The sequence below is a fragment of the Macaca nemestrina genome, chromosome 8 (genome assembly GCF_043159975.1).
Source record: "Macaca nemestrina isolate mMacNem1 chromosome 8, mMacNem.hap1, whole genome shotgun sequence".
Classification (NCBI taxonomy): domain Eukaryota; kingdom Metazoa; phylum Chordata; class Mammalia; order Primates; family Cercopithecidae; genus Macaca; species Macaca nemestrina.
In genome coordinates, this window is record NC_092132.1 from 130,315,789 (window position 1) to 130,341,945 (window position 26,157).

The 26,157-nt window shown below is 36.0% G+C and overlaps 1 protein-coding gene across 1 annotated transcript in view; it reads right to left on the reverse strand.

Annotated features, from left to right (window-relative positions):
• The window catches only part of LOC105482052 (ADAM metallopeptidase domain 28), a 596,506-nt gene that overhangs the window by 204,658 nt on the left and 365,691 nt on the right, over positions 1-26,157 (reverse strand). The window lies entirely within an intron of this gene.

Below are 26,157 nucleotides of genomic sequence, written 5' to 3' on the forward strand. Positions count from 1 at the left end.
TGAATCTGAAACAAATGTCAACCAAACTTTGTGAAAATGGTAGAAAAAACTCTAAAAAGAAAGAAAAAGAAATACTAAAGAATATAATGGGGCTGCATGGGTAGCTTTATGGTAAGCTAAGATTTTCAAAAGGACATCAGAGAGATGTGTAAAGTATGCTGAAGATATGTCTCTGCCTACTTCAATCTGGAGGAGTTGAAGTCCATCTGCCACTGAAGGGGCAGAAGGGGAGAGTGGCCACTCTTAGAACTCTTCAGTGCCAGAAGAGCCAGAAAGATGATGAATGTTACCCTTGAAAATATCAAAACCACCTAAACCATTCCACTGGCATCCCATGTAAGAGATCAAGCTCAGGGATACTGTTGCCAGTTACAAGAGCAAAATTCCCTTCGGCAGGGACTTGAAGTCCCTGCTGCTGGCTGATAGCAGAAAAGAAGCCTGAGAATCTGAAATCAAAGGAGCTTGCTTTTCAAGCCACAAAGTGTAGAACATGACTAAGAGAAAATCCAATCTCAAGATATGGGAAACCAATTTCTGATCAATAGAAAACATCACATTTCACTAAAGCCAAGTCATGCTAGATTAAGCTCAGTCCCATAAAGGAATAAGTTACAATTTGGGTAGGTAGGGGGCAAGATACCTGAGAAAATATCTGATAACAAGTGCTTAAAAGAGCTGTACATAATCACTTTCCATTTTTTAATTGTTAGTAGAATTATGAATTTGTGGTCCTAAAAGATAGGCATTTGATATTTAAATGCAATATAAAATGAATGTGGCTAATCAGTCTTATGATTCCAAATTTATAATGTTTAATTAAATAATTGATGTTTAAGTTTTAAAATCTCATAAAGTTATAACATACAAAATAAAAGTGTTAAGACTTTAGGGAAAACTAATCTTTAGAAAAAGTTTAATGTATTATATTAGAAAATCCCCTTAAGCATTTGGGAATATTTGTCAGTATAATTAAAGTACTTTTAAAAAACTAAATAAACATTAAAATAATAAATGCAGTTTAAAATATTTTTTACTTTAAGTTTTTAAGTGATATCAAATATTAATCATATGCTTCCTAAAAAAGTGATTGCTAAAATTTTCCAAATATAAATAGTAAAATAAGAAGTGATATCAGCAATGTGGAATAGGAAACCCCAGATCCTCTGCAAATACACTGAACAATACACAGACTGATTCCCTCTGAGAAAAATCCAGAAACCTGTTAAGAGGCTCCTGAATCCCAGGCAAATGCAAATTCAGCCACATCAACACCGGTAGAAAAATTCACAGTACTCATGATAGTCCCTACCCTTGCCAAAGTGCACTGATATGGGAGAAAACTCCCAGGTGTTAACTTCTTCCTGGGGAGAAAAAAGAAGACTAGATCACACATCCAGTGTTCATACTTTGCAGTTGAGGCACTGCCCAAGGGATTGGCTCTATCTTGCTTAAATTTAAGAGCTGGCAGGAGAGGGCATCAGGGTTGACGATACTGATAACAAAGGCAACAGACTGGGCTAGTATGCACTCATTTGCCATAGTCCCTTTCCCCAGCTCAGTGTGGAATAGTCAGGAGAACATCCCCAACTCCTGGATTCTCCCTGGGGAGGGAAAGAGTTGGAGTGTACATCCAACATTCCAGTTTTTCAAGGGGACTGTCCAAGGAACTTATTTCTGTCTCATCTATCTCAGAGTGCTGATGGGACCTGGCATACTCTAGATGCTTGGAAGCCACCAAGAACAAAAGAAACCTAGATGATTTGCTGTTGTTCCAGAGGATGTGTGGTACAACAGACAGAAGTTAAAGCAACTTAATGGCCCTTTCCATTGGACAGGGGAGTGGAGTATAGATCCAGCATTCCAGCTTTTAGGAGAACTACCCAAGAAACTGTTTTATGTCTCACCCAATTTGTATCACTGATGAGATCTAGTGTATTTTAGAAGCCTGGAGGACACTGAAAGCAAACAAAAGAATTTGCAATAGCTCCACATAACTGCAGTACCATCGACAGACACCAGACGGAACAAGATATTATAAATTTCATTGAGGGAAACCAGCAAATCTCTGAAATCAGGAGTTTACTTGCACAATCCAGGGAAGATGCATCCACACACACACAAAAAAAAGACAAGTTCCCATAATCTCCAGCCAGAGTAATTAGTAAAGGTCTTTTCCTGTATGAAGCTGTTCCATAAAGACTGGGAGAGAAGGCTGTTTAAAAAACAGCCAAGTGTGTGGATTGCAACACAAAGTCATGAGGCACATGAAGAAACAGAAGACATAGCCCATTCAAATGAATAAAATAAGTCTCTAAAACTAACTCTAAAGAACAGAGGTATGGGTAATGAATTTGAAGTGCTAAAAGAAAAAAACTGTCAACCAAGACTATTACAGCCAGCAATATTATGCTTCAAAAATAGGGGAAAATAAAAAATTTCTCACATAAAGAAATGTCATCGCCACCAGACTTGCCTTCCAAGAAATGCTAAATGGAATCCTTCAAGCTGAAATTAAAAATGCTAGACAGAAACTCAAAAGTATCTAAAAGTATAAAACTAGCGGGTAAAAGTAAATATATAGACAAACACAGAATACACTTATACAGTAATAATGCATAAATCGATTTTGGTTTTGGTATAGAAGTTAAAAATAAGTATAAACAACTATAGCATATAAAATATGTAAAATGGGTATAAAATACACAAAGTTGTAATTTGTGATATCAATAACATAAAGTGTTCCAGATTGGGAAAATTAAAAGTACAGAGCTTGTGTATGTAATTAAAGTTGTTATCACCTCAGAATACATGGTTATAATTATAAGACATTTTATGTAAGCCCTATGATAACCGCAAAGCCAATACCTATAGAAGATACAAAAAGAAAAGGAAAAGATAATCAAAGCACATAATTATGACAAATAAATAAAATACAAAGGAAGATAGCAGGAGAGGAGAAGGACAAAAAAACTAAGAGACAGACATAAAACAGTTAACAAAATATAATAATAATCCACCCCATCGGTAATTACTTTAAATGTAAATGGATAAAATTGTCCAATTAAAAGACATGAAAAGGCTGAATGGATTTTAAATATGATTCAACCATATGCTGTCTGCAAGAAACTTGCTTTAGATTTATAGACACATATACGCTGAAGTAAAGAGATGGAAAAAATATTCCGTGAAAATTGTAACCAAAAAAGGCTAAAAGGGCCATACTTATAGCAGAAAAAATAGACTGTAAATCAAAACTGTCACAACAGACAAATGTCGACATTATATTATGGTAAGTGGTTCAATTCACCAGGAAGATATAAAAATTCTAAGTAGACATGCAGCCAACATCAGAGCACTCAAATATATGAAGCAAACATTAATAGAACTGAAGGGAGAAATAAATTACAGTTAATAATAGGAGATTTTAACTTCAGCTTCAATAATGGAAAGAACATCCAGACAGAAGATCAATAAGGAAACAGGACTTGAACAACACTCTAGATGAAAGGGACCTAGAAGACAAAAATAGAATATATCATCTAACAACAGCAGAACACAAACTCTTCTGAAGTGCTCATGGATCATTCTCCATTGTAGGTCACAATTTAGGCCACAGAACAAATCTTTAAAATTCTAAGAAGATTCAAATCATACCAGTTAACTTTTCTGACTACAGTATAAATAAACTAGAAATCAGTAACAGACGGAAATTGGAAAAGTCACAAATACGTGAAAATTAGACAACACGCTCTTGAACAGCCAATAGATCAAAAAAGAAACCAAGAGGTAAATTAGAAAGTATCTTGAGACAAATGAAAATTAAAATACAACATATCAAACATACAGGATGCAATAAAGCTGTACTAAGAGGGAGGTTTATAGCGGTAAATGCCTACATTAATAAAGAAAAATGTTAAATAACCAACATAATTTTCACCTTAAGGAACTAGAAAAGGAACAAACTAAGTCCAAAGTTAGCAGAAGGAAAGAAATAATAAAGTCTAAAGCAGGTGAAATAGGTGAAATAGAATATGAAAAAAAGCAGAAAAAATTAATGAAATGAAGAATAGTTTGTTAAAACTTTACCTATACTAGCTAAGAAAAAAAGACAGAAGACTCAATACAGTCAGTAATGAAAGTGGGATGTTACAACTGATGCCATAGAACTATAAAGAATTATAAGAAACTACTATGAAGAATTATACACCCACAAATTGGATAACATAGAAGAAATAGATAAATTCCTAGAAAAATATAAAATTGAATTTTGAAGAAATAGAAAATTTGGACAGACCTATAACTAATAATGAGAAAGAATCCATATTCAAAACCTTCCCAACAATAACAGCAACAAAACATCCAGGACCAGGTGGCTTCACTGGTGAATTCCACCAAACACTCAAGAAGAATTAACACCAATCCTCTCACACTCAAAACCTTGAAGAAGAGAAAACACTTCCAAACTCACTTTATAAGGCTAGCATTTTTCCCATACCAGGACCAGACAGAAACACTACAAGAAAATAAAACTACAGGCCAACGTTCCTAATATGGGTGAAAAAAAAAATCCTCAGCAAAAGGCAATAAACTGAATTCAACAGGATATTAAAAGGATTATACACCATCGCCAAGTGGGATTTATCCCTAAGGTTCACGGATGGCTCAGCATACAAAAAATAATCAAAGTGATAAATCTTGGCCGGGCGCGGTGGCTCAAGCCTGTAATCCCAGCACTTTGGGAGGCCGAGATGGGCGGATCACGAGGTCAGGAGATCGAGACCATCCTGGCTAACACCGTGAAACCCCGTCTCTACTAAAAAATACAAAAAACTAGCCGGGCGAGGTGGCGGGTGCCTGTAGTCCCAGCTACTCGGGAGGCTGAGGCAGGAGAATGGCGTAAACCCGGGAGGCGGAGCTTGCAGTGAGCTGAGATCCGGCCACTGCACTCCAGCCTGGGCCACAGAGCGAGACTCCGTCTCAAAAAAAAAAAAAAAAAAAAAAAAAGTGATAAATCTTATTAACAGAATGAAGGATAAAAATAACATGATCCTCTTAATAGATGCAGAAAGACCCTTTGCCAAATTCAACACTCTTTTATAATAAAAAAAAAAACCTCAAAAAAATTGGAATAGAAGGAAATTGCCTCAACATAATAAACGCCATATTGAAAAGTTCACAGCTAACAACTGCAATGTGCACAATTTAAAAGCTTTTCAGCATAGCACTGGAAATCCTACAGCAATTAAGCAGGAAAAAGAAATGAAAGACATCAACTCTGAAAGGAAGAAGTAAAATGATGACATTTACAGGTGACATGATTTTATACGTAGAAAACCCTAAAAATATCACAAAAAACTTTTAAAAGTAAATAAATTCAGCAAATTTACAGAATACAAAATTGACACACAAAACTAGTTGAATTTCTATGAATTTATAACATAATCCAAGAAGAAAATGAAAACAATTTCATTTATAATAACATCAAAAAAAAAAAAAACAAGCTTAGGAATAAACTTAACCAAGATGTGTGCCATAATTCTAATGTGATTTGTCCCTGCCAGAACTCATGTTGAAAATTAATTGTATGTGGCAGTGTTGGGAGGTGGAGTCTAGTGAGAGATGTTTGGGTCATGGAGGTGGATCCTTTATGAATAAATTAAATGCCGTCTTGCAGGAATGAGTTCTCACTTTTGTGGTAATAAATGAGTTCTTACAAGAGTAAGTTGTTATAAGGCATGGTTTTCCCTTGTGTTTGGTCCCTTTTCACACAAACCTGCTTCCCCTTTAACCTTACATCATGTTATTATGCAGCATAAAAGCACTCACCAGAAGCTAGTGCCCTTGAACCTCATAGACTACAGAACCATGAGCTAAATAAACTTTTCTTTATAAATTACCCAGTCTCAGATATTCTGTGATAGCAATACAAAACAGACTAAGACAAGGTGAAATATTTGTACACTAAAAACTAAGTAATGTTGAAAGATATTAACCAAGACAAAGACAGGGAGGCATTCCATGTTCATGGATTGGAAAACTTAATTTTGTTAAAGTATCCATTTTACCCAAAGTCATCTACAGATTCAGTGCAATTTCTATCCACATCCCAATGTTATTTTTTCAGAAATAGAAAAAAAATCATAAAATGCATGTAGAATCACAAAGGACCCCAAATAGCCAAAAGAGTCAAGCAAAAGAAAAAGTTGAAGGCAATTCACTTCCTGACTTCAAAACATATTACAAAGTTCTGGTAATCAAAAGTGTATGATACTGGCATAAATACAGGCATATAGATCAATGGAACAGAACAGAGAAATGTCTAGAAATAAATGCATGCATATAAAGTCAACCGCTCTTTAACAAGAATATAAAGAATACACAATGGGAAAGGATAGTCTCTTCAACATATCGTGGTAGGAAAACAGGGGTCCACATGTAAAATAATAAAATTGAACTCTTAATTTACACCATACACAAAAATCAACTCAAAATGGATTAAAGACTTAAAACCCTAAGACCTGAAATTATAAAATTCCTAGAAGAAAAGATTGCTGGGGGAGGGGGCTTCATAACATTGGCCTTGGCCATTTCTTGGATATGACACCAAAAGCACAGGAAACAGAAACAAAAATAAACAAGTGGGAATTGGAACTCATTGGCTTCTCCCTTCCTTTGGACAATCATCTTCAATTACAGGGTTACTTAACTGTGTGGGCCAAGGCTCAATCCTAGGCTTCCTTATATCCCACTGTCTTCTTAGAGATCTTGTTAAAACCAGTAGCTCCAATTGTCCCTTTTTTTCTGTCTCCCACAAATTTTATCTCCAGCTAGCCATTTCTTCTGAGGTCCAAGATGATAAATCCGACTATGTATTTGATAGCTCTGCTTAGAAGTCTCAAGGACACCTATGACTCAATGTAATAGCTGTCATTTACTGAAAACTTACAATGGGCCAGTATAATGAATTCCATGAAATACAAGCTAGAGGGACCTACAGGTGAATACCAAAGAGATTCTAGAGTTCTAACCCATTTCAAGAAGTCAGGGAAGACATCCTAAAAAGAATGAACTATTTAGCTCAGACCTGAAGAATAAGCATCATTAATCAAATAAAGCTGTGGGAGTGAAGAGAAGTTGCCATCAATAAGAGTTATATATCCAGAGATTCACAGTTAAAAGCTCATGGGTAATGTGCTCAATTATTTAATACAGACAAACATTACCTGATTCTTCCTCTCTGTCTAGGTGCTAACCTAATGTATTTCTTTCCTTTACCATCCATCTTCTTAAAACATAAACTACATTTTCTGTTTACTTTTTTATTCTTTGGTCATAACAAATTATCTTTTAAAGTTTTGAGAATGTTCTTTTTAGGATCCTCAAACCTAATAGCTTCTTACTAATTGATGTCTATGCAATTTGAACATGCTGGCCTTATATTCACAGATGGTCTACTCTACTGACTCATTTATGATGTTATTACTCTAGTTCTCTTCTTCCTTCCCTGCATTGTCTCTCTCTTTTACTCTCATTCCTCCTACTTGACCTCCCCTTAAACGTGGTTTTTACTAGGGTTCTTTACTAGAACCCTCATCATTTCTCACATTTCGCATGCTCTTGGGACATTTCATTTTTGTTTGTGGGGGATCTCATCTTTGTCCACGATTTTATCATATATGTGCAATTCATTTTCAAATATATAGCTCCAAATTCACTGTTTTCCTAAATCCCAGATCTTTTCACTCCCGCTGGTATTCTCCAATTTCACAAACTCAAAATATCCCAAACCCAACTCGTATACCCCCAAAACATGCTTCTCTTTTCTATCTAATGTAATATCACCATCTGTCTCTACATAAGCTCAAAGGAGAAATGTGAGATTTAACCACAGCTACTTCTTTTCGCCACTCACAAAACCCAATTTATTAACAAATCTCTGCTGACTGTATAAATATTTCTTTAATTTTTCTACTTTCTCCACCCCAAACTTCCTAAACCACAGATCAAACTCTCATTATTTTGGCTTCAGATATTTTATAAACCTGCTAAAATTGTACTTAAAATATTATATTTAAATATGTCTTTTCTCCTTTTAGTTTATATTTCAAACAAAAATACATAAAATGGGAAATATTTTGACTGAAGATCCATAGATATTATCACATTCCAAAATGGGTCAATGATCTCAAGGTAAATATCACCTATCTAGACAAATCCTATTTCCAAACTTAATATTCTCATGACCCTCAATTTAAAAAAAGAGTACATATCAATATATGTCTATTAATTTATAAATGATGCATATATATTACATCTAATCTGTATAGGCAATATTACAAAGACTAATTTCTTTTTTTGAGACAGAGTTTCACTCTTGTTGGCCAGGTGGGAGTGCAATGGCATGATCTCAGCTCACTGCAACCTCCACCTCCTGGGTTCAAGCGATTCTCTTGCCTAATTGGGATTACAGATGCCTGCCACCGCGCCCGGCTAATTTTTTGTACTTTTAGTAGAGATGGGGTTTCACCATGTTGACCAGGCTGGTCTCAAACTCCTGACTTCAAGTGATCCACCCACCTTGGGCTCCCAAAGTACTGAGATTACAGGTGAGAGCCACTGCACCTGGCCCAAAAGGCTAATTTCTTAAGTAAAAAATAAAGCATTATAACAAATATTAGTTCTAATATATTTTTACTTTATTCCAGTGGACCAAAGTTGAGCATACTATTATGGCAACCCTGACCTAGATAACAAATTCAAATCTAACCATCCTTCCTTTGCCAGTTATCTTTTACTACCTTAACTTTTTGCTTAAACTGTTAATGTTTACCCATTGTCTACTAAGATAAATTAAAGATCCTTATCAAAACATGTAAGACTGCTGCAACTCTCTCATAATCAGTTTTCCAGCTTCATCCTCCCCCAACTTTTTCTTTGTACATTTTCTTTTACTCACCCTAAATACATTGAGAATTCTCACCCAGTTTTGATTTTGCCTATGCTGCTCTCTCCATATCAACCTGTCAGCTTTTGGCCAAATATTCTAACAATCTCTGAGCATTCTGCTTCTCCTCCAAGCTCTCCTTTCTAAAATGAGGAAGGTGATGTGAATCATCAGCACTGGATTCTCCATAAACACCTTTCAGCGACTGTCCACCTTCTGCTCCTTTGACTACACCCAGGGTAACAATATCAATTTATACTTCTCTTTTCATTTATGTGTGCTTGTGTATTTTATTAGTATACATATCCAATATAGCCTTAGACTGTAGAACTGGAAGTAAGCTTAAAGAGTAGGTAAATCACACCTTTATTTTTACAGATGAGGAAACTGAGGCTCAGAGAAACAAAAGAACTTACTGGACAGCTTCGTTTATATGTTCTGTAGCCTGTTCTACCAAATTGCATGTCCTTATATTTTTTCTTACCTATTAAGTCAATAAAATATGGACTAATGAAGGAAAACCTTTACTCTCTTGTATTCTCTGATGAGATTAACTTCACGAGCAAGAGCATAGACCTTTGTCACCGTTGTATCCTCAGAGAGTATATTTGTTTTTATTTCTTCAATGCACCCTCTATTTAAAGTTTTTTAGAGATAATACTAAACACAGACATATGTCTATGAGACATATGAGACAAGTAAATGTAAATATTAATTCATATAAATATAACTGCTATCTTTGCATATCCACATGCTTAAGTCTAAACTTGCTTCACATTCAGAGATTAAAGTCTCTTGAGCATTTTTGCCTTTCAATAGGCACATGGATCCTCAGACCCATAATCACGATATTGATCTCTTCATTACTCTTTAATGACATTGTAATTTCACAATATATAAAGAATTATGGATTTTCCCCCTGTATTTTCTACTTGATTAAACTAATTTTTTTTATCTCCCCAAATTCATTCTGATAGGCTTGACATGAAGAGTACTGATATTTTGAATTTCATGTTGTCTTCTCATATGACAATGATAGGAGATGATATGAAGTGGTCTTTGTATTTTTGCATATCCCATGATCCAGTCTAGGAGGTTTGACAGTTTCTATGTGATTCTTATGTGTACATAAGGACTTGCTCTAAGATATGGCCACATAGGGCTATCTTTTCAATAAATACTTCTTGAATGAGTAACTAAGAGCAAGAAGAGTTGGGTTATAATTCTTAATCCAACTTCTATCCCTACTAGGTCATGTTGAAGTGCATCTGTGAGCATAATTATGCTCATATTGTGGCAATGGGTCCTATTAAATTGCTCTGTGTTCTGGGCTTTACATAGCATAATACCTCAGATAAGATTGTAATTAAGACCTTCTTAGTATTAATAAAGAAACCTAAAGGGTAAGCTTGTTGCTAAAGCCCTAATAAATCTTAATGTCAATCAATGACAAGATGGAAAAGTCACAAGTCTCCAACAAGAACAGTTTTTTCATCTAAAATATCCATATCAAAATAATGGCATATCTCAGATTCTTATAAGAATCAATGTAAAAAAAGAAGAGAGAAAGTGGAACCAATAAATGTTTAAGGAAGGAGATAATGACCAATGGAGGCAAGGAGGAAAGACAAGTTTCAGCAGGAAAACTTGTTTATTAAACTTTCATGTTTTCATTGAAATGTACTATTACCCAGAATATGTTTGATTATTTTTAAGGTTTTTGTTGTTTAGAACATCTCTGAATCATAATGCTGACCAAAAGCCAATGCATTTGAGTATGGTCTAAAGAAAGAATATAAGAATAGTGGAAGACAGACTGAGCCATGTGAGAGGGCAACCAACCAGGAAAATATGCTGTTGGACTCATGTTCAGCCCCAGGACTTCTCCTGTCCCTCAAAACGTTTGGAACCAAGTTGTTTTGAGCAAGCATTCCTTAGAGGTATTTGTCTTCTATTATTAATTGCCCCACATGGGCACTGTCAGGCCACCTGTAACTTCCAAAACTTCAATTTCAGATGAGTAGGCAAGGGGAAAGAATTTCAATGTCACCCAGTTTGGAAACAGAAGGTGGTTTCCTGGGTCTTGAATACCAGAACAAGTATGTATTTTGTGAACTGATAGGAGACCACAGATACTCAAAGATTCAAGATAATGCAAGCAGATTTCATGTGCAGAGATTTTTTATTTCTTTAAAGAGAATACTATTGACACTCAGTTTTACTTTCAGAGAAGACTAGGATTTAAATGGCAATGGTATACTTCCCCTCGCTATATCATTTTGGGGCAAAAATCATCTTTGTCCAAATATTCAACTAGCATGTCAAATGATAAAAGTAAAGAATGCCTAATATCCAAAAATAAAAATATAGTGAATATTGTAGGTTAAGTGGAGCAAAGCTATTAGAAAAGAACTGAGAAGGTTACAGCCAGGGAGTGACAGTAAGAAGGCAAATATACCAGCCTCTGTCATTTTGACAGCAATTGACTAATTTGCTCCAGGTTTTCTTGAGGTTTCTTTTAGTGTATTTATAACCATAAAAGCATTTCTTTTGGTCCCAAGATAAAAAAGCTTTTTACGCAATGGTGCATATTTCTAATGTTTCCATTGTCAAAACTGCCATCAAAGAGGGTTGGGGGAAGGAATGTCACCAACGCTATGAATCTGATTGGGCATTTGCTTTACCAAAGTGCTGGTTCAGAACTTAACCTAATTCCTATTGCACTATTGTTAGTCGACAGACGGAAAAATGCCTTTTGAATGATTTCATCTTTTCTGATACAATGAAGAAGGAAAATATTTTAGACACCAATGTCCTAGGACATTTTATTCTCTAACCTGGTACCCAGAACTCATGCATGCATACTGGATTAGACACAAGGGAAGAGGCAGATGTCCAGAGGCTTAAGCGAATTCAGATGTTTTTTCTGTTTTTTATTAATGCTGTGCTCCAGCTGTTACATCTTTGTACTGGTAAAGTCTCAACACACAAGGTGAAATAGCAGAAGGTAGAGGTGCTCTGGAACATCAAAGGGCCAAAATGATATTTTCCACAAAATTAAAGATAACACCTAAAAATTGGGACTGGAAATTCCCACAGGTTGGCAGTTTTCAGAAGGAAACAGTTACTGAACCTTATCCTCCTACTGGAAAATTAGATAGCAGTCTCATGACTCTACTGACCATTGGGCAATCCCCAATTGTCCTTAAATAAGATTGTCCCCAAGAAAATAAATACCAAAAGAGAGATAAAGTGAAAACATGTATTTTTTAAGCCTCTCTCACACACAAATAAAGTAGACCACAAGAATGAACAAAGTTTAACAATAGCAAAACAAATTAAAAGAAGTACCAGCCTTTGCTTTCCTGGAAGCTACATGATGCCCAATGATGACAAGTAAGATGTTCATTTTTAGTCTAAGAAATGTTTTCCTAGGACAGCTGGAGGGCATGGCTCAGTGGTCTGAACATCTTCTTTGATGTACCTAGACTCCTTGGAGCCATGCATTGGAGTACTGGTGTGATTTGCTTAACTCTTCTGTAGAACTAAACAGAATTCCCAATTCTTTAGTGTGTGGTTCTCAGGAAGTTTGGGGAAAGATACACTCACCCTGGTTCTGCTTGGAGATAAAAGAATGCAAAGGATTAAACTTGACACTTTAGCCCTTGATGACTAACTTTTTAGTAATCAAAAGTTACTTTCTTTTGATTATTTACTGTCACTGGAATACCATATTTGTTGTTTATGCAGGGTCTTTCATTTAAGGATTTCAAAGTAGTCGCTGACATGGTCTGATGGCAGAAATGAACAATGCTCATTTAAGAATGAAAACAATGAGACAGCAGAATGCCACAGTAAGGGAAAGGCAATAATGAAATGCCACAGTAAGGGAATGGTACAGAATGCCACAGTAAGGGAAAGGCAATAATGAAATTCAGTTCACACATTGGAATGTACACTCATTTTTCAGGACAGAGTTTTCTGGGGGAGGATACAGGTCAGATCAATGTGCATCTTGCATCATAAATAAAGAATTCAGTAAAAGTGCTATCTCCAGTAAGAACAGTGAACAATCTGAAAGAAAATAAATTTAATAGCACTTTTGAGCCTTACTTGTTTAATTTTCAAAATGATGGAAATAATACCCATCTATCCAGGTCTATGCAAGAATAAAATGAGATGACAATTGAGAATGGGCTTCACACACATAATATGTGATCCAAAAATGTTACTCTCTTTTTCATTTTGACCCACAAGTATAGCATTATGTAGTAAGCCTTTAAGACCTTCTTATCCCCACAACAAGAGGTGTGAAAGAGAGTGTTTTTTGAGTCCTGATGGCTGAATCAAGTAATCTGGAAATGACAAGCAGAGCTTCCTTCACTTGTGCTGTCCTCTTTAACACAGCACAGCCTCCATTCTCTTATTCATTCCTTTACGCATTCAATACACATTGAAGTGCTTGTTATGTGGTAAGTACTGGGGATACCAAAGGCAATAAGTCAGACCCTCACAAGTGGTTTAAGAGTCTAGTGAAGAGAGACAGACTTGTATACAAATAATTACAATGCAGAAAGATGAATAATACAACAAACTATTTAAGAACAGCCAGAGTATGATATATTTTCTTTTACTTACCAGTGTGTTCTACCCATATCAATTGTTCAGGAACATGTTTTCTGCAGTCAGCTATTAATAATGATGACAATGAGCATACAATCTCCTTTATCTGCTACACAACACAGTTGTTATCATTCATCACAGTGTTGCTGACAGAATTATGTGAATTATTTCCATATCAAGCACTTAACACAGTGGCTGGCACATATAAAGCATTCATCAATATTACTCTCATTATTATAGTTATCATGATGATATCATAATCTGAACATCACCATTATGTCATCATTAAGAACAGAAACATGATATGTTCCAACAAGCTTAAAAATGAGGTAAGGTCACCTGGGACGAATGTGAAGTTAAGGTCCAGTCCCATATATACAATCAAAAGAGTCCTCAGATAACCCATAGATGCTTGATTTACTCAACCCCAACCCGAGGTCCAAGAGTGAAAGAGTCTTTGTATTATAGCTATTCACAAAGGTAAATTAAGTAAACAGTCACCTTAAAGGCATTTCAAAAGACCTCCTAACAAATTCCTCTCAATTATATGTATTGCAGTTCTCTGAAATTCCTTTAGCAGGATATTCAGCTTGATAATGATAAATACCCTTGGAGAAACCAAACATTTCTCTAAAGCAGTGGTCCTCAACCAAAAGGACATTCCTCTCCCCCTCCCCAGAGGACCAATGTCTGGAGACATTTTTCATTATTACAACAGGGTGAGAGGAAGTGGACAAAATAGAGGTGGTACTGGCATCTGGTAGGTGAAAACCAGAGATGTTGCTGAACATTCTTCTATGCACATGTTGGACCTCTCAGAATTACCTGGTCTAAAATGTCAGTAGTAACAAAGTTAGAAAACATTGCCCTAAAAAATATGTACTTATTTGGACCTACTTAGACATTCCTATTCTTTATCCTTGCACCATAATTTCATAGTATGATGTAGTATGTGATTGAGCTATGTCTCCCTGGAACAAGAATAAATGGTGGGATATGGGTTGGAAAAGGGATGATAAGCAAAAGACACTTATTTCGTAAGGAAGCAGAAGAAAGGAATTCAGAAGTGAAAATATTCCTATTTTCTATTTTACCCAAAAGCAATCTCAATGCCTTTCCTTGCAACAAACATTTTTTAATGATATAGAATGAGTACATATAAATGCTTCATAAATTCCCTCTAGATGATTAATTTCTACTCTAAGTCCATGTTGCATTTTTTCATGTCCCTGAGGAAGATCACACTGGACTGTTGAAGATTCAAGGGTTTGTATAATTGAGCATCTGCTGTGTATAAGGCATGGTTCTAGATGCTTGAGTTATCAATGTGAACAAAGCAAAGATACCTGTCCATGTAGAGCTCACATTCAATCAAGTTTTAAGTAAAAGTTCAAGGAATTCTTGAACTTGAATGCCTCTACATATGGCATTATAGTTTTTCATCCTATTTATCTCTCTTGATTCAAAAAAGAGAAATCAGTTCTAAGAAAGTTTTCATCTCCCTTAGATATTAATCTATTTCCAAGGCAACAAAGAAAAATAGATTGCAGGAACAAGCCTGTCATTTGCAGATCGTTGGTTAAATAAGGTTTGTCCTTTGTAAGAAACCAGTATGAGGAAGACATCCAAGCCTGGGTAAGTTACTCTGGTCCAGGTTAAAAGAAACGTAAATGGAGGATTAAAAAATCTATTCTACCTCTTGCCGTGTCTTAGGAGAAGGGCTTCCACAACAGGACAACTAGTAGCTTTATCAAATAGCCTGCCATGACTGTGTTAATGATAAAAAATCACTTAGGCATTTAGTTTTTATCTGCATTACATTTGAAAGCGCAGGGCCATTTACTCTGAATTCTGATTATTATCAGTAATAGCATTCAATCAGCCCTCCTATAGTTCCAGTCTTGAAAGATCAATGACAGCTTGGACTTGCCCTGTTCTTATCCTCTAAACTCCTGGAACATATTCAGGCAGATAAATGTTACCTGCTTCACAGTTCTGTGAGGATCTGTCCCCACAGAGGCAGCAATGTCACTGGGAAGTTTTGTGGGATTCTCCTGTCCCCATATTTTTCTAATAGACTTTTACTCATCTGAATGCTATTTTGAACTACAGAGTTATTTTCATGCTTCTAGACTCTGCATTACATGTAGGAAGGGACTGTGATTAAATTATTTTTCCTTAGCAGAACCTAGCCAGTATCTGGTATCCATAAATATGAGGTAAGTACAATTAATCAATGGATTTATTAGTACATGGATGGAGCAAGGAGATGGCAGCCCAGGAAATCCTGAAAACCTCAGGAAGGTAGAAATCAAGCATTAATAAGTTTATTGGACATTTCCTTTAGGCAGAAATCTAGGGAAAGCTCCTCACAGCTTGTACCTCACATTCCTTATCCTGGTAAACATTAGTAGAATTAATACCCTTTTCTTTCTTCTGCTTCTAAAAGCCAAGTACTTAATATATTTATGAATAGACATTTACTTGTGGGGCTTATAAGATGGATGGAATTCCATGAAGAAAAGCAAAAAGGATTTGCACTAGAGTCTGATAAGACCCTCACCACTGAGGAATATGGAACTTCTGATTCTGTTTCCTGGCCCCCTACAGGGCCTCTGCAAACCAGAAACCCCAGTAACCCCTGGAGCCACCAACAACATGCATTTGAAATCCTTTTGGTTCTGCGGCTTGGTCTAGGACCCAACTTAAGCAAAGAATGGCACACATTTATAGTAGCATTTATATAGGACTATTTCTGCCTTACAGTTCACTTCTATAATTATTATACTCTCTAAATGAAATAGAATGGTGAGGCCCAGGTCAAAGACTGTTCATAAATCATTAAAAACAAAAGAAACATGATGAGAAGTCTTGAGCCTTCTACCTCACAATAAGCCTCACAGTATAATTCATGACTTCTAAGCTTTGCACCCAGGAGCTCTGGATAACCTATGGGTGTACCGAAATAGTTACTGGAAGCCATCAATCAGGCCACACAGGTTACCAGTTTCTGTTCCACTTTTAGGTCTTCCTACCATTGCATAACTCTCATCCATTGGGCATTTTTAAGTTCAAAAATCTGTGATATCTTCTAGCAAGGGATCAGAGTATATGCTATGTGGTTTAAGGTCCTGACATGAGGAATCCACAAAGCTAAGTTAAACCAAATGCCTGTGCCTTTTATTAAGATGTTATATATGGCTCTGAGAGGCCAAGTCTAAACTTAACCTTTCATTAGGTAAGTCCAGGATTTAACTTCTACTAAATACATCTATGTGGTCAAAGACTTTCAATGATCAGAGAAGACTGAAGAAAAAAGCGGATGGAGTAATTAGGTCTTGAAATGAGTAATTTGTATGAGATCAGAGAAAGTTGGAGAAATAATTTTAAAAATTAGGTGAGGGTGGGGATTGAATGTTTTACTTGTTCATTTTTGTGGTTTAGGGAGTGATTTTTGAATGACAGATCACTGTGTGAGTGATCATAAAATCAATTTAGTGGAGCACCAGCCAGCATTTTCTAATCAAATAAGCAACTTTGAGAGATATTATGCACATGTACGGTTAGGGGTCACATCATAAAATGTGTTTCTATAAAAAGTCTGAAGCCCATTGACCTAGAAGATGCATACTGTGTGCATTATGAAGTGGGAGAGGCTTTTTCAACTCTTTTTGAATCTTTTTTGGAACAAATGAACCCTGTCATTTCCTGACCTGAATGAGTACAGCCCTTCTTCCCTCCAAAGGAGTCAACCGGTCTGTTGATTAGTTTCCCTGTTCTGCAGGACAGGGCAATTGCTATAGGTGAAAGAAGGTTGCCACGTGGCCTTAGGAAGTATCTTAAACTCCCTATAGATGTTCCTTCATCTAAAAAGTTGGGAACACTATCACCTACTTCATAGAGTTTCAAAGGAATAACCAATGGCAAATAAAAGCATTTGACACAGTTCCTGATACAGAATAAGAGATAAATACATGTTTTCTTTCCTTGTAGCTTTTTGTTCAGGGGAAAAGATACCTTCTCCCATTTTCATCTCCCTTCTAAAGAGACAGGGGCACCTCTCACATGCTGCCCAGAATTGGGACACTGTGACATTGTCATATGCTTTTCTCCTGTCAAGTTAATGAAGGATTATGCCCAGCCCCTCTCCCTGGTCAGCACAGCTTGCTTGTGGAAAAATCAGAAAATATCTAAGAGTGCTGAGAACCAGCTCTGTACAAAAGCAATTTTCTCCAGCTGCTATGAGTGAGGGCAGCTGTAAATCATCAATTCATTTGCATTTATACTGCTTTAAAAAGGTGGTGGTGTTGGGGAGATGGAGGGAAACCTACCCAATGAGAAATAGTACCCCAGGACAGAACAGAAAATGTTCTCAAAATCACCTCTGTGTTTGCTCAATGACAGGCTATTCCCTGCCCAGAGATCAGGGGGCAGGAGTAAGACAAGGTTATATCAAACTCTCTATCTTATAGAGTAGCTCCCAAAATTAAAATACCTGTCTCTCAGAATCAATATGTACTCATTACCTTTACTTGATTTTCCTTTGCAAACAGAGGGAAAAATTATAGAAGATTGCTTAGTAGTTTTGTAATGCCTGACACATAAAACAGAATATAATACTCACACTGTTACTTGATGGCCCCGTTGGCTTTTGACATCTCAATGCCATTTACTCTATCCGTGAGCAATTTAAGATAAGCTAAGGAGACCCCAGCTGTAACTAAGCCTGATGTCCTTGCTTCATCGAAGAGAAAAAGCCCATGGGGCCAGATCCAAGCATCCAAATCGAGAGAAAATATTTTCCACTACCAAGGACAGATAATCAGAGCTGTGCTAAACCCAGTCTCTGTGGCATTCTTACTTTCACATTTCTCGCTTGGGGGTAAACTGAGGTCAAAGAATGTCACAGGAAATTTACTGGGAAGAGTCTTGTATTTTCAGTAATTATTTTACTCTGGAAATGAATGTGTGTGGTCAGTAGAGACAAGCAAAGGAGGCCTGTTGGAGCAGTCTTCCTCTGAGTCGGTGCTGTCACATGACTGGAATTAGTGCCTCAGCCAGAAATATTTCCTATGTAGTAGGATCTACATTTCTTCCTGGTGTTCATGGGAAATCATCAGAATGATTTTTTTTTATTTAAAATGTTTATTTTAAGTACACATTAAAAGAGTGAGGAAAGATTTGGAAAAGTAGAGCCCAACATCAGACCTCCTCAAACGTCCAGATTTATCTTCTACACATTCTGGGAAGCAGGATGCACAGCTGTTTCACCATTTTTTCATGAAGATTATTTTTTCCAAACACCAGTCTCAATCTTTCCTTCCTTTAAACTAAGCTTTTCAAATGAGTACTCCATAGCTTTCATGTTCACTGTCTTCTTTGAGTTACCAGTTACATCTTGCCAGCCAAATTCAATTCTTTTTCCCTCCCTTTCCATCTCTCCCTCCCTATTTCTCTATGTATCTTTATAAGTCTACAGTTTTCTCACTCTCTTTTTGATTTCTAGACTTCTTATTCTTCTTTTTGATCTTGGCTTTTTATTTATATAATTTTGGCTTCTTATATGATGTCACCACTTCTACCAATTTCAACTGCAAAATTATGTCATAAAATATTATACCTTTGGTTCTTTTTTTTCCCTCCTTAACTACATTTTTACCTTCGATATGTTCCTTTTCTTCTTCTTTCATATCCAAGAATAAATCTAATGGCCATTAGTCTTCTAAAAATTCTCCAAATGTTCTTCCCTCTGTCTGGAATGTCTCCTCTCTCCAGTCACATGAACACTAGAATTCAAACTCATCCCTCAGGACTCAGGTCAAGGAAAATGACATTGAAAAGTTACAAACAGAAAAGGCTGATCTTTTTGCCATATGAGGAGGCATAAAGATATTCTTAGATACACAAAAACTAAAAGAGTACACTCTAAATATATTTCTGTGTAAAGACCTTGAAAACTGTATTAAATAAGCAAAACTGAATCTGAGAAATAAATACCTCAAGAAGAAAGAAGACGTGATAGAGGAGAAATAGTGGTAAGTTATGAACAAGTAAAACAGAGTGCATCTAAACCATTGCTCATAATGTCTGTGAAATTAACTGCTATTTTTTAAATTTGAAGTGAGAAATATAAAACAGTTGTAATAATAATAGCAACCTGAAGCTAAAATTTCAATTATTTCAGCAAAACCTGAGTGGTGCACTGAGATAAGGGTGAGACTAGCAATGTAGTAAGTTAAAACAGGCTAAAATCTAAAGTTCTCTTGTTCAAAAAGAGAAGGCTATTACTGCTATAATTCTTCATTTTGATAGGTAATTCAAACATGTCTGTTAAATATTGAAGAATAACTATTACCTGAATATACATGAGATGTATACTTTCCAAACCACTTAAGGAACAAAGAAGAAACAAAGAAAATTAATTTAATTAAGGAAAGGGGGGCTGGGAGATAAAATTTTAAATGTGATATGCATAATTTAAATAAAATCAAGTGAAATAAAGTAATATCCCCCCCCCACAAAGGGATCAAACAGATCAAAAGTCATCATTAACATAAATACAATTTACTTAGTAAAAATAAAGAATTGTATTTAGGTTAAAACATAGCTCTTTGCTATTTCCAAAGGAAACACATAAAACAGAATGACAGAAGAAAGTTAAAATCTAGGAAAGAATGCATTAGTAAAACAAATTCTTAAAAATTAGAAATGATAATACTAGCTCAGTAAAAGTAAGTGTAAAGAACACTGCTGGCAACTCATGTACGAAGAAATACAAATGGCCAACAAATTTGAAAATATCCTCAGCCTATGTTTTAAGAAATTCAAAACAAAGTGATAAAGAGATACAATTTTGCATATATCAGATTGGCAAAGATTTAAGTGTTTGAGAATATCCAATGTTTGCCAATACAGAAACAGGCCCACTTAAACATTATTTTGGCTACTACAAACTAAAACAAATTTTTAGAGTGCAATTTGGCAGTAGCTTTAAAATTTTTTATACATACACTTTGATATAGCCATTTTATTTCCAGGAATTCAACTTATGAATAAAATTATACAATGATGCAAAGATATATTTGCAAAGATATTCTTTGCTGCATTTTTTTAGGGCAAAAATGTAGAAAGGATCCCTATGTTCATCAATAGTGGGCAAAATAAATACATTTTTATATATCCCTATAAGAAGATCTCAGAAAATACTTTAAAAGAATAGATAATATCTACATATACTGATATAGGAAAATGTCTAAGATACATATGGAATGTAAACAGTTAAGTTCATAACAATGCATTCGTACTATGATTCCATTTACAATTTTAATGGGAAAATACAGATTACATCTAATTTTATCTATAATTTTTTGCACCTTTGTGAGTTTATCAATTAGGGAAACATACAAAGTCATATCTGTTTTTCCATTCATCAAGCCTTAAATATCTTATCAGTAGAAAACTTAGTATCTTCCTGATGCCTCCCACCTTCCTAGCATTAAATTGTAACAGCATGGGGGAAAGGGGTCTTTCTCAAGCCTACTTCCAAATACCAGGCAGAGAGCATTGTAACATCTGATCAGTTCATCACCATCAGCACTTTTGTCTCTGCCACAGAGTGTTGCTCTTAAACATTGATCCCTATACAATCTGATGGTCATTTGTCCACTTCTGTATTTATGCCTGGACTGGTACAGAGTCCCAAAGTCTGCAGTAGTGGCTGCTTTGCCCTCCAACAGTACAGATCTGTTAGTGCACACTCACATGCTCAGATCTCATGTCCAAATCATAGCAGTTTGCCAGAGTGTTACAGCCATTAGAGCTCCCAGTCTCAGCCACAGTTGGTGCGTGAAAGAGTTCCCATTCTTTCTGGGGATCCAAGCTCTGCTACAGAGCTGTGGTCAGCAATTCAAAAGACCTCCCCGACCTGACACACCGCTCACAAGCAATCTCCTTCCCAATGACGACCTTCTGAGGTTCTTGGTGTCTTCTGATTCCAATAGATCTGAGTGAGACAATCTCAAGTCACCAGAGAGCTCAGAACAACACGGAACCACAAAAACGAAGAGGTCAGAGGTCTGACCTTTCTCCCATATTCGAATTTAACAATATTCTCACCAGTACCTTTGCATACCCCTCCACCAGGGCAATGGGTAGCTTACTTTTCTATAACCACTTGAATGATGTTTCCTTAATAACAAAATTTCCAAAGTGTCACGTTGTCTTTAACTCTAGACATAGGAGCTAGCATACACACATGTATACACATCCACACGCACAACTTGATCATAAACATGGGTCTCTTTATTGACTATTCAGTTCTGTTGAACTGATTTATTACTGCGACAAAACCATATTGCTTTAATTACTATGGTTTTATAGTATGCTGATGTATGGTAGGGTATATTTATTCATATTTCAATGTTGTTTTCAAATATTCTTGCCTATTTTGTCCAATTCATCTTTTTCTGGAACTTTAAAAACTTCTCACCAAGTTTTATAAAACACCCTTTTAGGAACTTTAACTTTGTGTTCCACTGAGTTTTAAAAATAATTTTTTAAACAATTGGCATCTTTAAGACATTGAATCATTCTTTCCAGGATCATAGTATATCTGTCTTTAGTCATTAGTACAGCTTCATGGTTGTCTTCAAACAGATCTTGTACCCTTCCTATTAGTTATTTTATAATTTTGTTACTATTGTGAATGGGACCATTTATTATATTTGCTTATCGCAAATATTGGTTAGGAAAGCTACTGATCATTTTATGTTGATATTGTAACCAGCCACTTTACTATTCTTTCATTATTTTGGTTTTAAATTTTTCTTGAATTTTCTAGCAACATATATTGGTTCACTAAAAGTGGAAATTGGCCTCTTTGCCGGTCCCTGTAGATTTTATTCAATGATTCTCTTCTTACTATATTGGCTGTAATATACACCACTAAATAGTATTGGGTATGGCAAGCATTCTTGTCTTGTTTCTGGGTATTTCTCTTAGAAATGTTTCTGCTATGATTAACTCAACTAAAGTTTCCCTTGCCTCTCTGCTCTCTTCTTTTATAATTAGGAGTCCATAAGTTGCTGGTTATGATACAACTGCTTAATAAAACTGCCAAAACTGAGTCAAGCTGTTTATATTTTTCTCTGCATCATCTTTACTATGTTGGTTTTTATCCTTCAGGCTTCTTACTTTTTGGTTGCAGCATGGCTTTTTCTCATAATCAAGGCAAAAAGATGAAAGACAAGTAGGGACCGTCTGGTACCACGTTTTATCAAGAAAGTGAAAGACACATTCTCAGAACGCACAGGAGACTTCCACCCACAATTAAGCAAACAGAACTTGATTATATGATCAGCCCTAACAGCCACAGCGGCTGAGAAAATGAGCATTCAACTAGACCTTGATCCCTAGAAAGGACATTGATATTTTGCTAGCAAAAAAATGGGCAATGAATAATGAGTAGACAACTAATATTGTCTGCCACACTGACTTTCTAAGGGATGTTTAGTGTTTCAGTAATTGTTAGGATGTGTACTGTAATTTTGTGATACAGAGTTTTATCAGCCTGAAGGGCTGTTTTCTATTTTTGACTTGATGAGGTTTTTTAAAATCAGAAATGAATGTTAAATGCTATCAAAACCCTTGTGGCGTCTATGAGAAGATAATATAATGTATTTGTTTTTCAATTAATATGTTAATTTCGAGTAATAGATTCCAGTTGTTGAATCATTCTTGCAATCCTGGGATAAGCCAAGCTTGGAATGTGGTTATTCTGTTAATCTATTATTGCATTTAATTTGAAAATAGCACACTCATATTTTTTGCATTGATGCGCACAGTGAAATTGATCTATTTTTTCTTTATGCTATTCTCATCCAGTTATTTTCATGTGAGTTATATAACCACATAAGCCACATAGAATGATTTAGGGAACTTTCTTTTCCATTTGAATAGTGTCAATAGAATTCTCTGTTCCTAAAAGATTTGATAGGACTCTTCTTTCCAATAATTTGGGATTGGTTGCCTCCTTAGGGTAATGAATGTACAATTATGTTTTCTGTTTTCCTTTTTTCTTAATATCTTCAGGTTTTCTGTCTCTTCCTGAGATAGCGGTTTTTGGGGTTTTTTGTGTTTTTTTTTTTTGTTTTTTGGTGTTTTTTTTTGGCTTGTGGAGTGATATGCTTTATCTTCATTTTCCTAATATATGCATTTTGTTAAAAACTGGACTCTAAATACAGTCATGCACCAAACAATGATGTTTCAGTCAATGACAGACCACATATAAAACCATGGTTCCAATAACATTAACACATCATGTTTTTACTGTACATTTTTTATGTTTAGAAGTTGCTTGATACACATATACTTACCTTGTGTTATAATTGCCTACAGTGTTCAGTACAGTAACATGCTGCACAGTTTTGTAGCCTAGGTGTGCAGTAGGCTACAGCATCTAGGTTTGTATCTGTGATGTTGGCACAGTAACAACATTGCCTAATGCCACATTTATCAGAACGTATCCCCTCATTAAGTGACACATGGCTGTATTTCTTCATCGGTTTTGATGTTCTGCTCACATTTTCATTTTTCCCAAATAATAAACATTTATCCATTGAATTATTTAAAATTTTTTAAAATTCATATGGATAGTACAGGGCATTTATCTTTATTTTATTTTGTTATGTTTAATAGTGCATGCTTGTTGTTTTGTGCTACCTAGCATCAAATCACCCCTTTAATTTTCAGGTTAGCACATGTTGTGTGGGTCCCAGTGGAATGGCCTTGTCATTTTCTCTGCTCACCTCAGGATAGTTATGGAATGGCCATGACTTAGACTTAGCCAATTCAATGCTCTTGTCCTAGATTTTGAATATGGAAGGAGGAAAAAAGTATAGGGACAGTTGAACTGTTTACAGTGGTAAGGGCAATGATGTATAGAGTGCAGAGGTGAGGGCTGCAGCAAGACTCCAGTAGTGGCAGGTGTCTAATAATAGCAATGCACGATGTGACATTGTGAACTAGACCTTGACCATCTTTCCTGATGTCTGACCTGGACTTTCTTGCATCTTGCCTGGTTCTCCAGCCTATAGTTGATTCTGTAAGCCCCCTGCTATCTTTCCAATGTACTTCTCCACTGCTTAAAAGAGTCATAGTAAGTTCTGTTGCTTGCAACCAAGAACTTTTTATTAGTAATTTATAATTTCCTGTTTTATAGCTAAATGTTGTCTATAAAAATTTTCCTTTATGGAAATTTATGGAGATTATTTTTCTTTGGGGCCTAACACAGAATTTTATTAATAGTACAATTTTTGCTTAGTCTCAGTTTATTAAATACAAGATGTTATGTATCTCACTTGTTTCTCATATAATTGAAGTCTTTTTTTTTCTCTCCTATTTGGTTTATTAGTTTCTGAGATAAGTGGGTTTAGGTCTCAGATTGTTGTTGTAAATCTGGCCAGGTCCCCACCATCTCATTGGAATATTTTCAAATGTTAGTATCTGTAGGCGTTCCTCTTGGACCAGCTTCTCCAGAGAAGAATCTTCCAGCTCCTTGCCAAGAGATATGTAAGGCTGGCTGCCAGCATGCTGGATGAAGAGTATTAAAAGAGGGCCAAGAACATCCCCACTAGAGATATATGTTCTTTCAATCCTCTTACTTCTTATACAGTGCTTAACCTCTGGCCAAAGACAGGGCATCCTCACCTCTCCATAGGAATAACATCCTGTGTCTTCTGAAGTATTTAGAAAAATGATCATCTATTTGGGAAAGCAGGAGGGATGCTAAGGTTTAACTAATTATTACACAGACTTCCTACCCCCTGATTTTAGTGGTGTCTCTCACTCCTTCCTGCCCAGCTTTTTCAGGGTTCTATGATTCAAATAGCCTTACTTCTAATTTTCATTTTCTCTAAAGGCCCTGGAATGCATTTCAGCTTTCTGCAAAATGCAAGACAAGTCCCACTTATCCAACTGCTTTCTTTTGCCCCAAATCCACTGAAATCTCTAATTCATAGTCTCCCTCAGCTCTCTTTCTGTTTGTGGAGAGAGAAGGGGGGGGGAGAGAGAGAGAGAGAGAGACAAAGAGAGGAGAGCGCGAGTGAGCGTAAGAGCGAGAGTGCGCGCTGTATAGATACATGGATATATAATGAGGTTTTTAAAGTAGATTTTTATTAGGAAAGGGAGATGTTTCTTTAGTTTCTTTCTTGCTCTCTTCTTGTCTTCTTTTGTAGTTTTATTTTCCCTTTTCTAGTTTATGTAGTTTTCTCTCTGAAGGTCAGACAGGGCTGAGAATAAAGTAAGAATGAGAGGCACCTGGGGTGTAAAATGTAAGGAGGCACATGCTGTCAAGTCGCGACCCTGCTCTTCATGACCCTGAGAAAGAATGCCTCCTCATACCTTAACAACCTAGCTGCCTGCCTTTCTTACCCTCCTTCTGATTCTGCTGAGGGTATTTCCTTTTCTACAGTGCAGTTAAAGCAGAGAACCAAAAGGAAAATCATAGATGGCATTACCGGTCTGAGAAGTCAGATGATGGAATGTGAGCCTGCCAACATAGCTGGAAGTGAATGGAGTTTAAGAAAGTTTAA